The 16,246-nt window shown below is 61.0% G+C and overlaps 1 protein-coding gene across 1 annotated transcript in view; it reads left to right on the top strand.

Moving 5' to 3' along the window:
* Positions 1 to 11,442: 11,442 nt before the first annotated feature.
* SHISAL1 (shisa like 1) overlaps positions 11,443 to 16,246 on the top strand; it is a 75,262-nt gene continuing 70,458 nt past the window's right edge. The window contains exon 1 of the mRNA XM_087448567.1: positions 11,443 to 11,717. The gene's annotated coding sequence lies outside the window, so the exon portion shown is untranslated. The remainder of the gene's footprint in view (positions 11,718 to 16,246) is intronic.

Consider the following 16,246-nt stretch of genomic DNA (forward strand, 5'->3'; position numbering starts at 1 on the left):
TACACTGTGGATTTAATCATGGCCCCTTTACAGAAAACACTGGGCGCATCATTATCTGCTGTGGGAAGACCAGCTTATTGGGGTGTGGGGAGAATTAAAGTTGGGGACATGCTTGGAGAACTGAGGACGAAAGGTGCAAGGCAAGAGCCAAGCGTGCTTATTAATAAACTATCGGTGCCAAGTAGCAGACAGGGCAGACTGTGCACTGGGCGTCCCAGGGGAGGTGGGAGGGGTGTCAGTCCCCTCCCGGGCTGGCTCGCTGAGCCCGGGCCTGTTAGAACCACCTATGCAACTTCTAGCACCGAGGCCTGCTCTGGACTGGGCCCTGTCGTGGGCGACACTGGGGACACGGAGCTGGGTCACACCCAGGCCAGCCCTCAGGAAGATCCTGGTGGTGGCAGAAGCACAGACAGACAGTGTCACTCACTATGACCAGGGCTGTGATGGCAGGAAGACCAGAGGAAGCAGGGACCCAGTCTGGGCTCAGAGAAGACTTCCAGGAGCAGGAGACAAATGACCTGGGTGCCCAAAGATAAAAAGGAACAAGAGAGACAGTCCAGGAAGAGAAAACAGAGAGGGCTGGCGTCTGGCGTCACGAAAGAACAGCAAGTTCAGAAAAGGTAAGAGACCGAGCAAGCCTAGCGCAGCCTTGTGGCAGGAGACGGAGCTTGGTGGCAGGCGGAATACAGACTTTATCCTGAAGGCAGTAGGCAGCCATAGAAGGATTTTGAGCAGGAGAGTGGCGCTATCGGATTTGGGCTTCACACAGATCCCTTTGGCTCCCATTTGGAGGATGGCCCATTGGGCAGGAGAATGGAGTCAGGGAGACTGCTGGCTACTGCACGTGTCCTGGCAGGAGACAGCGAGACTTGAACCAGCAGCGCCAGTGGGTCTCGGGAGGAGCAGCTGAGGGGCTGGAGCAGAGGGCCCTGGGGGCTCTGCCCGATGAAGCCAGTACACCTGGCGACTGGCAAAGGCGTGAGCCCACGCTGTCAAGGCAGAGTTCCCACACGGGTAGGTCCCCGTGTCTGTGGCACTGACCCCATCCTGCTCTGACTGCAGTGCTCCAAGTCCCAGGGCGGGGCCTTGGCCAACGGCGTTTGTGGCTCCTGAGCCCTGTGGACTCCCCCGCTAGGGTGGTACCCCGAAGCCTGCGAGCTGTTGCCCGTCTACCTCCATCCCCACTCCTCCTGCTGGGTTTGATGACAACTCTGCTTTCTCCCTCCTCCACCGATGTGCTCAGCATCCCCTTGTGGGTGGAGGACGGGACTTCAGCTTACTGACTGGAGGTGCTGGCCCACGTTTGAGGGCTGGGCTTTGGGGTCAGGCAGACCTGGGTTTGAGGGGCCTTGAGCAAGTTACTTCCCAGCCTCAGTTTCTTTGTCTGAGAGATGGGCGTGATGGCAGCCGCCGTCACACTAACCGAGATGCCGCCTGTGAACGTGTAGAGCAGCCCCCACACAAGGCTCCGAGACACTAGCTGTGCTCATTTTGTGTGTGTTTGTGTGTGTGTGTGTGTGCGTGTGTGAGGAAGATCAGCCCTGAGCTAACATCTGCCAATCCTCCTCTTTCTGCTGAGGAAGACTGGCTCTGGGCTAACATCTGTGCCCATCTTCCTGCACTTTATATGGGACGCCGCCACAGCATGGCCTGACGAGTGGTGTGCCGGTGCGCGCCTGGGATCCAGACCTGCGAACCCCGGGCCGCCGCAGCGGAGCGCACGCACTTAACCACTACACCACGGGGCCGGCCCTAGCTGTGGTCATTTTTATTGTGAGGACGCAAAGCCCAGCGTGGTCCCTCGTACACGGTAGGTGCTCAGGATCTAGCAGCTGTTATGACGCTCAGTGAAGTCCACACGGAGGCACTAGCTATCGGCAGGGGTAGAGGATGAGGCAGCCACGCAGGGTCCCTACTGTGCGCAGGCTTCGCGCTAAAGCACTTACCAATGTGGCCTCGGCTGAGCACTTGTCACAGGGTCCCTGAAAGGTAGGAACTATTGTCCCCATTTCAAAGACGAGGATATTGGGGCTCAGAGAGGGAGAGTGACTCGTCTGAGAGCCTTCTGCTGAGACGAGGCTGACCCAGAAGTCTGACTCCAAAGCTGGGGCAGATTTTGTAATTTTCACGTTAAAATAGGACGTTAAGGTGGTGAGAAGGCTTAACGTGCTGGTGGCCTTGGGCGAGTCACCGGACCTTTCTGAGGCTCCGTTTCCTCACCTGCAGTCGGGGCTCGTGCTGCTGAGTTTGGAAGGTGGCCCTGCAGGCCGGTTCTGGGGTTCTTTCTTTGCAGCTGGTGCCCTGGATACTGCCATGGTGCTCCGGGGGCAGAAGGCAGCTCACCCTCTGCTGGGCCTGGGCCCCAGGCGTCGTGTTCTGGGGAGACCGTAGGGCAAGACGTGAACAGACCTGACTGCACAGGGCCTGGCCCCTCACAGGGTCTGGGTCCAGGGTGGGGAGGGCCGACACAGGCGTCTCCTGGACACCAAACGAGGCCACGTTTTTTCTGACTGAGACAGTGACGTTGGTGTGAATGGTTCTGAACTTGGAACTCTAACACAGTGCAGGCAGCAGCTTCCACTGACCCGCTGTGTGACCCTGGGCAAGGTACTTAACCTCTCTGATCCTCTCTAGCCTCAGCTGAAATTGTGCAAAAACAACAGTGCCTCGCTTACAGGGGGCTGGTAGGGCTTATGAGGAAATGGTTGCCAATCCCCAGGCCCAGCACGGGGGGCATGAATCTGGCTCTGGAAGCTGGAGCTTCCTTTTCCTTCCCCCTCTTCCAAAGGAACCAGGGCTCGGCTGGCCCTGGTCAGCCAGGGGAGCCCTGGGACAGGGCCTGCAGGGTGTCCTAGCCCGTGGCCTCGGGCACACCCCCTCATCCTCCTCACCCCGCCGCACCCCGCCAGGCCCCTGAGCAGCCTTCAGAGGTCCTGATTCATCGCAGATGTTGACCCGTGAACAGGTTGTGCCTGGCGGGCGACCAGACGGGCTGGGGCTACCTGGCTGGGGCCACGGGCTCCACCCTGCTGCCCAGGCCGTGGCTGGCGTCCCCACAGCCGGGAGCCTCCCCAACAGAATTCAGACAGATGCTGGACCCACCACCAAAGGCCGCTCTTTCCCTGGCTCCGCGGAAACAGGAGATTTTGCAATAACAAAGGTTGCTCTGTGAGGCCAAGCCAAACAGTTTACGATACTCAGAGAGGTCACTCAGCACAATCAAAGAAGCCTGGAATTCCAACCCCAGTCACGGGGGCCTGCGCTGTCGAATCCCAGACAACCTGCCCAGTGTCTGGGCTACACCCACAAGAAGCCAGCGCTGGGCTGAGCCTGCCACAGCCTCTACTGTCAGAGCCGAAGGGGTCCGACCGGCAGTGAGCATGGAGCAGGTGGGGAAACCGAGGCCCGGGAAGGCAGAGCCAGCACGTGCTCCCATTCCAGGGCTTTCTATTCTGTTGCTCACTGCATCAAGGTCAGAGCCCAGACCCCCAGCATGAGCATGGGAGAGACAGACCCAGGTTCAAATCCCAGCCCTACCACTTCCCAGCTGTGTGACCCTGGGCTAGTCACTTAACCTCTCTGGGCCTGTTTAGTCAGCTGTAAATAGGAATGCAGAGAAGCAACTCCTAGGATGCTCGTGAGGATTCAGGGAGACCATCCAAGTGACTTCATGGGGCACAGAGCACCCAATAAGTGGGAGCCCTACGTTGTTTGTGTTAAACACACGTATATTTACTGAACCGATACTGTGTGTCCAGCCCAGGAAGGGAGGAGAGAGAAGGCACACTTCCTGCCCCCAAGCAGCTGTCTACCTAATTGGAGAGAAAAGCTAGATGTTCAGCTCAGAAAGGTTAGGTGACTTGTCCAGGGCCATCCAGACATAGTGGACACTCCTGTTCTGGCCTAGGCTGCCTTGGAATTTAAGATGACCAGTCTACACAGCAAAGCCACCACCCCAGACCCCCAAGACAGAGGCTTATGAGAAGGGGCTATCTGGGGCAGTAAAGACAGTACTCGCATTGGAGTCCTCAGATTTATCCCCAGGCCTGCCCCTCACAGGCTGTGTGACCTTGGGCCCACTACACGACCTCTCTGGGCCCCCTGCCTGCAGGTCTGAGGTGAGGGGAGCTCCCTGTCCCCACTCCCGGCGTTTTCTTGAGATGTAAATGGGCGTGGAGGGCATGTGGACTGAAGAGGCTCTGCACATGCCAATTATCCTGATTTATCCTTGTTATTATTCCGGGACCCGCCCACGGGGAGTGCGGGGCTGTGTGGAAATTAGGCCTCTAGCGTATTAATTCCCGTCATCTGCGCGCTGGGTCTGAGATGCCGGAGATGCAGCGAGCCTACGAGAGGTACCAGCCGCAGCAGAGTCCAAACCTGGGATAGACACAGGGAATTGATGTTGTCACCGCCCATACAAGCCAGATGCCGCCTGGGTTTGGGGTGGGGGTGAGCGCCCCGGGGGGCAGATCTGCCTGAGGAACTGAGGTAAGGGCGGGGGGTGCACTCCCCACAACAGAACCTCTCTGCCCTCCGCCGTCGAGCTCGTGCGCCTCCTGTGAGCCAGCCCGGGGCTGAGGCTGGCCGCATCCCCCATCAGAGATGAGAAGGTGGGCTGCGGGAGGGGAGCCCATTTGCCCCAGGCCACCAGGATTCAAGCTCAGGGCACGCGGCTGCTAAGCCAGGGCTCTCTCGTGCCCCCTCTCCTCCCGCTCCCCGAGAGGTGCTGTCACAGCCCGTCACCTCCATTCTTGGCTCCTCACCTGTGAAACTGTTATAATGACAGAGAGGCTAACAGCTCCTGTGCCACGGGCTTGGCACGACTTAATACACACGGTGCACTGAGACACGGAGAGCAGAGCCTGGCGCCACCCGAGTGGAGGTTATTATCAGAGGCAGCGTACAGATGAGGAAACTGAGCTCCAGGGGGCCGAGGACACGCTGCGTCCCTGGGGTCTCTTGTTTTCAGCGTTGGGAAGTGCATAGGGTGTCCCCCGCCAACCCCTCCTGGTTCCCACTGCCCCCTGTAGCAGACACGCTCCCGGGGACCCCGGGCCACACAGCACTTCCTGACTCCCCGGCATCAGCAGGCTCTGATGGTCCAGGGCAGGTGGGTCTGTAAGGGCAGCCTTCCGGAGTCTCGACTGTCCCCAGGAGCAGTGCCTGTCGCTGGAATCAGCTACTCCAAGCAGGCGGCGGGGCCCTTGCTGCCAGCTTTCTCCAGACTGACGGGACTGTGTCTTTTTTTCTTCGTTCTGACTTTTCTAAAATGTGGAATTTGCATCTGTGCACAGCATTGACCGATGTCTCCCCGATACCCACATAACCAGCTATCGGGGGGCGTATTTAAAGAGACAGAAACACTTGGGAAGATGTGGGTGCTGTCCTTGAGAGCAGGGCACGGGGATGACCCATAACTCATGTCTGATGAGGGACCGAGGCTGCTCCGTGAACAAAATCGCCCACAGCACCTGTGGGGCAGGGCCACGTGCAGGGCTGTGGGGGAACAGGGATCAGAGCACCAGGAGCCTTGAATGCCAAACCAGACTCAGACTTCATCCTGAGGCATACCCACGGAAGGGCTGCAGGCAGAGGGGTGGCTGGGTCAGGGCCCCGATGTACAAAGGCCACCCCGGGGTCTGCAGTGGGAGGGACGGGTGGTGAGGATCTTGGTCCCAGAAAAACTAAGTAATTGGCACAAGTGACTGCTGAGTATATGGGTTTTTCTATCCCTGCATCACAAGGTCAGCAGCTTAGAACAGCGCTCGTGTATTTTGTTGCGGTTCCGTAGGTTGGAAGTCTGGGTGGTCTCGGCAAGTTCTTTGTCGAGGGTCCCACAAGGTGGAAATCAGGGCACTGGCCAAGCGGGGCTCTGACGGGGGGTCGGGGGAGACTCCAGGCTCATCTGGGTGCCGGCAGAACGCGGTTCCTGGCGGTTGCAGGACTGAGGTCTTCGTTTCTTCCTGGGTGTTGGTCGGGAGCTGGCTGCTCTCACCTCCTTGCCCTGAGACCCCTCCATCCCAGCATGAGCCTACTCACGTCACACCCCCCACACGCTGGTGTCTCTCTGACTTCCTCTCCTGCTGCCAGCCAGAGAAAACTCTCTACTTGTAAAGGGCTCGAGTGATCAGCTTCGGTGCACCAGTCTCCTTACCTTAAGGTCAATTATTAACAGTCTTAACTACGTATTCGAATCCCCTTTGACACATCATGTGATCTTGGAGCAAGGCTGGGGGCAGGGGGACTGTCTTGGACGGGGCCCGCCAAGTGCACTTCCGACGGAGACAGAAGCCCTATCTCCTCTCGGCTCCGAGGGCTTCAATGGTCCTGCCAGGCCTCCTGCCAGGCCAGAAGAGAAACCATGTTCACGCCTTGTAGCCAGGAGGGAGGCCAGAAGGTACAGGGAGGGGGAGCCAGGAGCCCTGAGGAGGCCCCATGGTGGGCTTATGGCCCCTGGCCCCGCACACGTTGGTGTCACTACAGGGCGTCCGGCCTCGGGGAGGCTTCCTGGACCAGATAACCAGCTGGCCGCCTCTGGTCTCCCAAATCTCCAGGACAACAGTTGGCGGTAGCAGTGGCTTCCGCACACTGAGCACCAACTGTGTGCCTGGCCCCGAGCAGTCAAGACCCACAACATCCTACAGATGAGCAAACTGGGGCTGGGGATGGCCCAGGCCATGGCAGGTGCAACCTCAGCACTGGCTCCAGAGCCAGCGTCCCTAACCACTGGACAGTCCTCCACCCAGGTGATCTGGCCCTGCAGCCACAGGGAGGCTGCGGCTTTGCCACCACACGTGGCTCCCGTGGCCAGCTGGGAGAGCAGGAACAGCAATGGCATAAGGATGGCCATGACCAGACAAGCCTCAAGCCACAGAGGGGTGGGCCGGGAGCAGGGGCCCTGTGGCTGGCTGGCTCCTCCCGCCTCCGGGGGCCCAGGGCCTGTGTCCTCCGGGCAAACATGGGGCGGACTGGATGCCCCCGCCTCTCACAGCACTTTCTCCAGCAGCAGGCCACGGCGTGGGTGCGTGGGCCCCTTGGGATTGAGAAGGAAACAGGTTCAAAGAAGTGAGCGACTTGCCCACCACCTCTATCCACTCCGTAGGAGGGACTGAGTGGCCAGTGGCCCAGAGCCTGTGCCCAGAGCCAGGCTGTCAGTTCAAGTCCCGGCGTGCCCACATCCTCCATGGGTGACTTAGGGGGCGAGTGCTTCAAAGCCTCTCTGAGCCCCAGTTCCTTGTCTTGAATTTGGGGACGAGGCTTGGGCTTAGAACCCTAAGATCTTGAAGAGGGAGAAGGAGGGACTTGGGGGGGGGGGGCCCATGGAAGGGTGGGCGCTGCTCCCCGAGAGAGGTGGGAGACGATGTTGCGGAGGCTGGGAGCCAGCTGGTCACATCCCTTCCCCTGCCCACCCCAGGGCCTTGGCCTCCACGCGCCTCCCTCCCCACTCCCCGGGGGGCTTACAGGCGTGGACCTCTGCAGAACGCCTCATGCCCCCAACTTCTAATTAAATGGCAGCAGTTCTGACGGGGCAGGTGATCTTCTCGGGAAGCCTGGCTTTAAATTTAGCTCCTCCCCAGCCAGCCCTTTGAAAAGGCTGCTCTCCACGGAGAGCGTGAGTCATCGCCAGGCCGCCCGCCCGCCCGGGTGAGCAGCGCGTCTGCGGGGGAGCAGGCCTCCCGAAGGCAGAGAAATAGTAAATAGGGGCTGAATTAAAGGCGACGGGGAGTGTGGGAGCCGGCTGGGCTCGACACACAGTAGGCGCTCAGCGACGGCGGTACCTCTCCCATGGCGGTCTGTGTCATTACCTGCGTGCCCCCATCACCTCTCCCTCTCCCCACCCAGCCCAGAGTGGAGACACAACGTTTGTGGATCCAGTTTACGTGCTCGTCTCACCTGATTCCCCCAGCTGCCCACAGAGCCCTTCCACAGATGCACACGCAGTGTGCAAGGCTGACAATGCTCCCTCACCCCCAAACAGATCCTCCCCCTAGTCCCTGGAACCTGCCGACGCTACTTCACACAGCAAGAAGAAAGAAGGAGCTTTGCGGATGCGATGAAGGTAAGGATCTTGAGATGGGAGATGATCCTGGATTATCTGTGGGCGCTAAACGCAGTCACAGGTGTCCTTCCGGGCGGGAGCAGAGGGAGCCGTGACACAAGAGGAGCAGGCCACGTGAAGAGGAGCAGAGACAGACTGGAAGATGCTGGTCTTCAAGGCTGGAGTGACGTGGCCACAAGCCAAGGATGCGCAGCCACCAGGAGCCGGAAGAGCAACGGAAGGATCGTCCCCTAGAACCTTCGAGGGAGACGGCTGACACCTTGACTTCGGCCCAGTGAAACCGTAAGAGGATAAATAAGTGTTGTGTTAAGCCACCAAGTCTGTGATCACTGGTTCCGGCAGCCACTGGAAACCAGTGCGCAGGAGTCGGGAGCAGTGAATGAACCTGCCCACGGCCACACGGCTGCTGGGGGCCAAGCTGAGGTTCAGCCCCGAGTCTGACCAGTTCCAAAGTCCGTGCTTTTTCCTGAGACCTCCTGGAAGGACAGAAGGGACATTGACGAGGATCAAGCACCTACTGAGTGCCAGGCGCTCATTTATTTGGGGATAACCCACAGGACTGTTTCCTGCTGGGTTCGGTCTCGCATTTAATCCACACATCGACCCTTTGCAGAGGGTGGAATTGGTCCCATTTTGCAGATGAGGAAACTGAGGCTCAGGGAGGCAGAGTAGCGTTGTCTGGGGCAGGGGGGAGGGAGATCCTGACTGTGGGGAAGGTGGGGGTGCAGGGCCCCAGGAACACAGTGAGGGCGGCACAGCCCAGCACACAGTAGGCGTGTAATGGAGGTTTGATGAGTCCACCTAGGGGCCAACTAGGGGACCCCAGTGACTAGCGGGCTTGACGTGGCTGGAGCTCAGGGCACCTGCAGAGGAGGCTGGGAAGGCTGGCTGGGCCTCGGGGGACAGGGCCTCAAGTGCCAAGAAGGGGTGACTGTTCCAGCTATAGAATACCAGGGCTGACGGAGGTCTAACGTCCCGTGTCGGCACCCAACCGGCTGTGAGCTGCTGCTGGGCTGTGAGCTCGTCCCACCTCTGCTGTCCACACCAGCCCCACCTCCAGATGGGCCAGAGCCTGCTCGGTGACATGAAGGGGGGACGGGAGCAGGGGACGAGGGACTCCCCGGATCACGAGGCTTTTCAACACGCGCCACACACGCGGGTGCTACACAGATCCCTCACCCATGGAGACACACACACACACCACATACCACACACAGCCCCCCATATATACACTACACACACATACCACCACATATACACATACACCACACCCCACCACACTCACACACTGCATACGTCACACACACACACCCCACTCACATACCACACGTTATCACACACACATATCATACCCCATACCACACACACACCTCATATACGCCCCGCCCACACCACCACATACACCCACATATACACATACCCCACACACATACACACACACATACACCACACACAAACATACACATACACACCATACCCCACACACCACATACCCCTCACATCCCCTACACACACACACCCCGCACACTCTACACACACATATACACACATCACACACAGACACGCACACCCCACATACCATACAGCCGTGACAACCCCCAGAACACAGCCTCTGCGTGCAGGGAGCTCAGAGGATGGTCATCTCTCAACCCAAGTCCCACCCCCCACGAACACTGGGACCCTGGACCTGTTTCTCAGCTTCTCTGGTCCTCGGTCTCCAACATAATGTGGGGTGATCATGGATCCCCCCTTGGGAGGGTCTGCAGTCGCCCGGTGAAGGGCTTTGCGTGTCCTCTTGTTCCATCCTTATGACATCCCGTGAAACAGGCGCTCTTCATCTTTGGGGAAGAAACTGTCAGAGGTGGGGAGCCTGGGCTTGGAAGTCTGGGGGATCCGGGCTGGGGCCCTGGTTCTGCCCCTCGCGGGCTATGTGGCTCAGGGCAGGTGCCCTAACCTCTCTGAGCCCCAGGTGCCTCGTCTGTAAAACGGGGAGGACGCTACCAGCGCTGTGGGGAGGAAATAAGTAAAACAAAGTGTATAGACGTCTAGCCCAGTTTTGGTGAGTTCAACCAATGTCTGTAACAATGCAGCCACATCCAGGGATGGGGAGACTCAGGGTGTACCAGCCAGATGGACCCGCCCTCCAGGGCACTCAAACCAGCTCCCCCACCCACAAACGACCAGTGGACAAACCATCCTCGTCGCATTCCCTCTTCGGGGTCCTTGAAGAGGCTGCAACGTCCCCCACGTGACCTTCTCTACCACGGGAGGTCACTGGGCCAGGGACAGAGGAAGATGGGGAAACTGAGGCTTACCGAGGTTGGTCAAGGCTCGAGGCCACAGAGTCTAGAACAGCATTGCCCTGCCAGGTGAAATGGGGGGCCAACAGGAAATGCGGGGCTGCTGGGGAGGAGAGGTGGACAGAAGGAGGGCGGGGTCAGGAGAGGGGACCAGTAGTCACGGTGGTCAGGGAAGCTGGGCTTTTCCCATGGGAAACAGGACGCAGGATCTTGTCTGATGTGCAGGATTCTCCCGCCCACATCTGGCCCTGCCATGGACCACCTCGTGCAGGGTCTGGCTAGAAAGGATGTCTCCTTGACAAGAACCAGCGGGAGGCGCACCGCGGGGTGCAGGAGGGGCTGCCAGGACAGGGGACCACCTGGCAGAAGGGGGTCCAGGGTTCCCGCAGGGAGGGGCTGGCGAGGGCTGGGGAGCAGCCAGGAAGGAGGCAGGTGAGCGTGCTGGTGGGGCCGAGGACAGGGAATCATAGCTGGGTGGGAGAGGAGGGGAGAAGGAAGGAGGGAGGAAGGAAGAAAAGGAAGAGGGAACAAAGGCGAGAGAAAGAAACACAAGGAAGAAAGGAAAAGAGGGAGGAGAGAAAGAAGAGTAGAAGGGAGGAAGGGGTGAAAAAGAGGCAAAGACGGCAAGAGAGTGAGAAGAAAGAATGAACGAGAAGAGGAAGAGATTGCTAAAGAAAAGAGAGAAGCACAACGAGCGCGCGCGAGGGTAAGACAAGAGACTGCGAAAGAAAAAAATGAGAGAGAGAGAGACGGAGGAGAGAGAGGGAGAGGGAGAGGGAGAGAGAGAGAGAGAGACAGAGGGAGAGAGAGGGGGAGAGAGGGAGGGAGAGAGAGGCGCCGCAGGCGCTGGAGAGAGGGGAGCCGGCGCGGCGGCGCGGGCAGGACGGCTGGAGCCGGAGCGCGGAGAGGGGGCAGCAGAGGGCGAGGAGCGAGCGGCGAGCGGCAAAGAGTGAAGTGGGCAGCGCGGCGGCGAGCGCAGGGCCCGGCGAGCATGAGCGCGGCGGCGGCGGCGGGCGCGGCGCGGGGCTCGGGGCCGGCGGGCGGGCGGGCGGCGCGGGCCGCCCAGTAGCCCGGGCGGGCGGCGGGGCATGCGGCCGGCGGCCGGACCAGGAGCCGGAGCCCCAGCCCGAGCCCGTGCGCCGCGCCGCGCCCCGCGCGCCTAGGAGCGGGCTCCTGCCCGGCGCCGGCCCGGAGCCCCGGAGCGCCCGCAGCCCCCGAGCCGGGACAACTGTTGCGGCGGCGGCGACGGGGGCACGGCGGGGGCGTGGGCGGCCCTGCACCCCAGCAGGCGGCTCAGCCCCGCGGGCGCCGGCTCCCGGCGGCGGAGCGACGAGCGAGCGGGCGGCGGGCACGAGGTGAGCGGCGCCCTGGGCGGGTCGGGCGGGGGAAGGGCGCGCCGGGCCGGGGTCCGAGCGCTTTGGGCAAGAGGCCGGGGGCGGAGCTCCTGGAGGGGGAGGGTCCCGGCGAGTGGGGGGCGGGGTCTTCGGCGCCCAGACTCCGGAGAAGGGGTCCAGGCGCCCGGGGCGGGGAGGGGTGGGCGCACTGGGGGAGGCGGGTTCGGTGCGTTGAGGGGTCCATGGTGCTTTGGAAAGGGGCCCGGGACGCCCAGGGGAGAGTCGGGGCAGGAGCCGTGTCGGGCAGCCGGTGCCCTGGCATTGGGGTCCGCGCCAAGGCTCACCAAGGTCGGGGTCGCTGAACCTTGGAGAGGACCGGGTCGGGTCCGAGGAGCAGTCCGGGGCGCATCGTGCCGCGACTCGGCTACTGGGACCGGAATCCGCGTCCGATGTGGGGACCGGCGTCCGAGAACCGAGTCCGGGAGCGCAGCGAGCCCGGAGCCCCGTGCGCGCCGGGCAGGGTTCCGGAGCCGCGCTGGGGACCCGGCCGGTTCCGGGGGTCCCAGCTGAGCGGCGCGGGCGACCAGGAAGGCCCCTCCAAGTGCGTGCCCCTCGCTCCCTCCCGCCCCGTGGCCCCAGCGGAGCCGCCGCCGCCTCCCGGGGCAGAATCAATATTGATCCCGCGCCCGGGGCCGGGTGGCCTGGCGGCGGCCTCCGAAGCTCATTAGCGCGAGCGGTTGCCATGGCAACGAGACCCCCAAGCGTCTTCGGGTTATATTTATTGTAATTATTATCATTATTAGTATTAGTATTTGTTAGCCAGAAGAAAAAAGAAAGGAGGAAAAAAAGCCAGTTCGTCCTGGTGCCTCCAACTGTCATTTCTTTGGAGACAGCCAGCGCCGGCTGCTGGGCCAGGCCGGTGTGCCGGGGTCGTGCGCGCCGTGCGGTTGCCGGGGCCGCACCCCTGGGGCAGTGGGGCCTGGAAGGGGAGTTATATAATCGGCCGTGGGCGTGTGTCTGTATGCCTGCTCTCTCGGCCTCTCCGATCCCTTGGCTTCGTGAGTGCTCTTGCCTAGGGAACCCCAGAGCTGAATGGGAAGAGCGGAAAGTGCCCTGGCCCAGGAATCACAGCGGGGGCCTCCAGCCCTCTCTTCCCTGGCTGTGTGACCTTGAGCAAGGCCCTTGACTCCGCTGAGCCTCTGTTTCCCCATCTGTAAAGTAGCAGGGGAGTCATTCCCACCTCTGAAGGTTGCCCAGAGGTTGCACTGAGAAAGCCCTGTAAGTTCTGCCTGTGTGCTGCTGGCTGTGTGGCCCCAGGCAGCTGCCTGCCCTTCTCTGGGCCTCAGTTTCCTAGTCTGTAGAATGAGGGCCTGGCCCCTGGCGTGGATTGTCCTCAGTCACTGGCGGCCTGGGAATCTCCCTTTGGGCTGTGATTGAAATACTGTTCAGCCGGCAAGCTGGACTCTGTGCAGACCCAGGCTAAGGGGAGCTCCTCCGTCACCCTGTGTCCCTCACCTGTCAGATGGCCTGAATGTGGCCAGGAAGCAGGCGGCCCAGTGGAAGGTGGGGACTTTTCACCTGCGGGTAGCCTGCAAGGTTTGGTTGGAAATGTCATTGAAACAAGAATCAGAATAACCCCCCGTCCCTGGTGTCAGCCCAGGACCATCCCCAGGCTGTTCAGGTTGCCTGGGATTGGGAGGTCCCTCCCCCCATCCCTTGGATGTGTGACTGCCCAGGGCAGGACACCTCCCTGCAAGCCGTCCATCTCTCCAGAGGGGCTGTTTGCCACCTCGGTCCCGGCTGGGGCTGATGTGCAGCCAGGGGTGGCCAGAAAGTTCCCTGAAGCCGGGTGGTCCCTGCCCCTCATGAGAGGCTGAGAGCCCCAGGTAGGGGTTCTGCCCGTTTCTTTAGTGTCACCGTCACACTGAGTTCCCGGCTGTGTCAGGCATCTGGGAGGTATCGGACAGATGGGGGAGGCGAGGGGAAGCAGTTTGGCTTGGAGCCGTGTGCGTGCGCACGCGTGTATGTGTGTGTGTGTGAATGTGTGTCCCACCCCCACTCTCCTGGGCCACCCAGCCTGAACCTTATCAGGGCAGCCGGACTGGACAGGAGGGGTGGGGGCGGGGCCCGTGCTGCTCAGACCTTTGTCAGTGAGAGAAAGGGGGTGAGGCCTGCCCCGGGGAGATGGGAGACGGCCTGAGAGCCGCTCCCTCGGTCCTGTTATCCTCCCGTCCGTTCATTCCTTCACACCCTTCTTCAGCCAACTCAGGGGGCCCCATGGCTGCCACTGAGGACATCAGCTCTGCCCTTGGCCCCTGCCTGGGGGAAGCCAAGGCCTCGGGGACGCAGGTGGGGAGCATCTGCCCCAGAGAGCCCTAGGAAGGCTCAAGGCCCGGGGGAGCCTGGTCCAGAAGGCAGGCCTGAATCAGCCAGGAGAAGGGAGGAGCGAAAAGAGTTCTGGGCAGAGCCCCCGGGGGTGAAGATGCAGCTGCGTGGGAGCGGGCGCGAGGCACCTTGTGGACGGTTGGGGCAGGGGTGGGGCTGCAGGACTAGAGGGCAGGGGAGATGGCACAGCTGGGGCGGGGCCGAGGCGAGGGAGCTGGACACCCGCCACCACCACCCTGCCTGGGTGAGGGTTTGGAAAGCAGGGGTGGGGCAGGGAGGAGGGGCCGATGGTCTGGTGGGCGGGAGCCCATGGTTGGGGTGGGCAGAGGGAGGGGCAGTTTGGGAGGACCAGAAGATGCGTCTGGTTTCCAGCTCTCCAGGACAATCAGCCAAACCCTCACCAGCTCCCCACTTCCAGCCAGGCTGTGGGAGTGGACGGCCCCCTGGCCAGGCCCGTGGCCTCTCGGCGGGGGAGGTAGCAAGTGGACACCAGATCCGGCTGCTTCGACTATCTGCGTCTGTAATAAACAACTTGGCTGACGCGGGCGGAAGGCTGCACCCTCACAGCAGTAGGATTGCCCTTGACCGTAAAAGCCCGAAGGCCTACTATGCGCCAGGCACCCAGCTGAGCAAGTGCCCAGCTCATCATCTTGTTTCCTCCTCACACTGACCCTGGGAAGTTGTGGTGATTGATTCTCTTGTACAGATGAGAAAACAGGCTCAGAGGAGTTAAACGGGACCCGGCTGGTAGCACGCTCTCACCACTGCACTACACCACCTGGAGCCCAGCCCGTGCCCGATGGCCATCACGGTGGCTCTTCACATGCAGTGCAGTGAGCCACTGCAGGTCCACGTCTCTCGAGTCTCTCTTCCTGGTCATTGTCCTGTTTACTCTCCTCTGACTGACCCAGTGTAGCCCGTCTTACGCTCAGATGAAGGGTATCACCTCCCTTCTTGGGGATGCTCTACCTCTGTTAACTCAGCCTCTGCTGCTTTAGCCTCTCGCCAGCTGAGTCACACAACAGATTCACACTGATCTGAGAATGAACTAACAGCCCATCCCCAGCTCCCCCAGAGTGGCTTTTCCCAGCCCTGATGCTCTTTCTAGAAGTCATTGAAACAGTAGTCAACCCCTAAGAACAGAGTGGCCTTGTTTCCTAAACACCCCTCTATAAGGTGGGGTCCATCAGGGAAAGTGAGGAGGGTGACCAGAGGCCCTGCCCACCCTGGGCCAAACCCTCCTGGGGACCTCAGGTGCCACCCACTCTGTTGGTGCTGGTCCCACCCTGCACAGGGCCTGGCAGGGACAGGTCCCATCTTCTCCTCCCGCCCTCCCTCCTTTCTTCCTTCTCTGCCCGCCTTCCTCCAGCACACACATTCCTTGACCCCTTCTCTGTGTGTGACCCCCTGGGGAGGTGGAGGAGACCCCAAGGACCCTCAGACCTGCCCCCAGGGAGGCCCTGCCTAAACATGACCAGGGCTCAGGATCCATTTGATGACTGACTATATGAATAAATAATTCTCTAGCTGGGACAGTGGCTGTCTCAGCACCCTGGCCCTGCTAAAGTGCCCTTTTGCACCTCCCAGCTTGGCCCACTTGTGACAAGTCCCTCCTTCCTTTTCCCCTTAGCTGTGACCAGGTTGGAAATTTCCTGGAGGGCCTTCTCTGGGCATCCTGACTTCGCCAGTCCCTGGCAAGTCACTTGAGCCTGATTTTCCTGTTCAGCGGTGCAGGGACATGAGGGTCGGGGGGGAAGGCCCTGGTAGGGTCTCGGGCATGGGAGCCCTGCTCTCCATAGTAGTTGGGGGCAGACAAAGACAGGGGGACCCCAGCATCCCCGAGGCCCGTGTGCTGCGCAGTGATGGAGGGAGGCCCCAGGGGCTGCGGCTGTGGCGCCTGGAGGGAGCCTGAAGCTTGTCCACTTACCTGTATGCAGACGGGGACACTGAGGCCCAGAGCGGGCTGGTGGCGTGTTCAAGGTCACAGTGAACTGGGCGTCCTTGAAGGCCGGGGATGTCCAGTGATGTGATGCAGACCTGGTGGGCGTTGTCCAGAGGCTCTGAGGCCCCTGTCTGGGGCGGGGGAGGGGGGTGCACACAGTTACTGGGTGGTGGCATTTGCCCTAAAAACTGCGAGGCTCTCCCTTCAGAGAAGGGCTTCAGAA

Source organism: Ceratotherium simum, chromosome 25, assembly GCF_057802395.1.
Source record: "Ceratotherium simum simum isolate JZ-2026a chromosome 25, ASM5780239v1, whole genome shotgun sequence".
Lineage (NCBI taxonomy): Eukaryota > Metazoa > Chordata > Mammalia > Perissodactyla > Rhinocerotidae > Ceratotherium > Ceratotherium simum.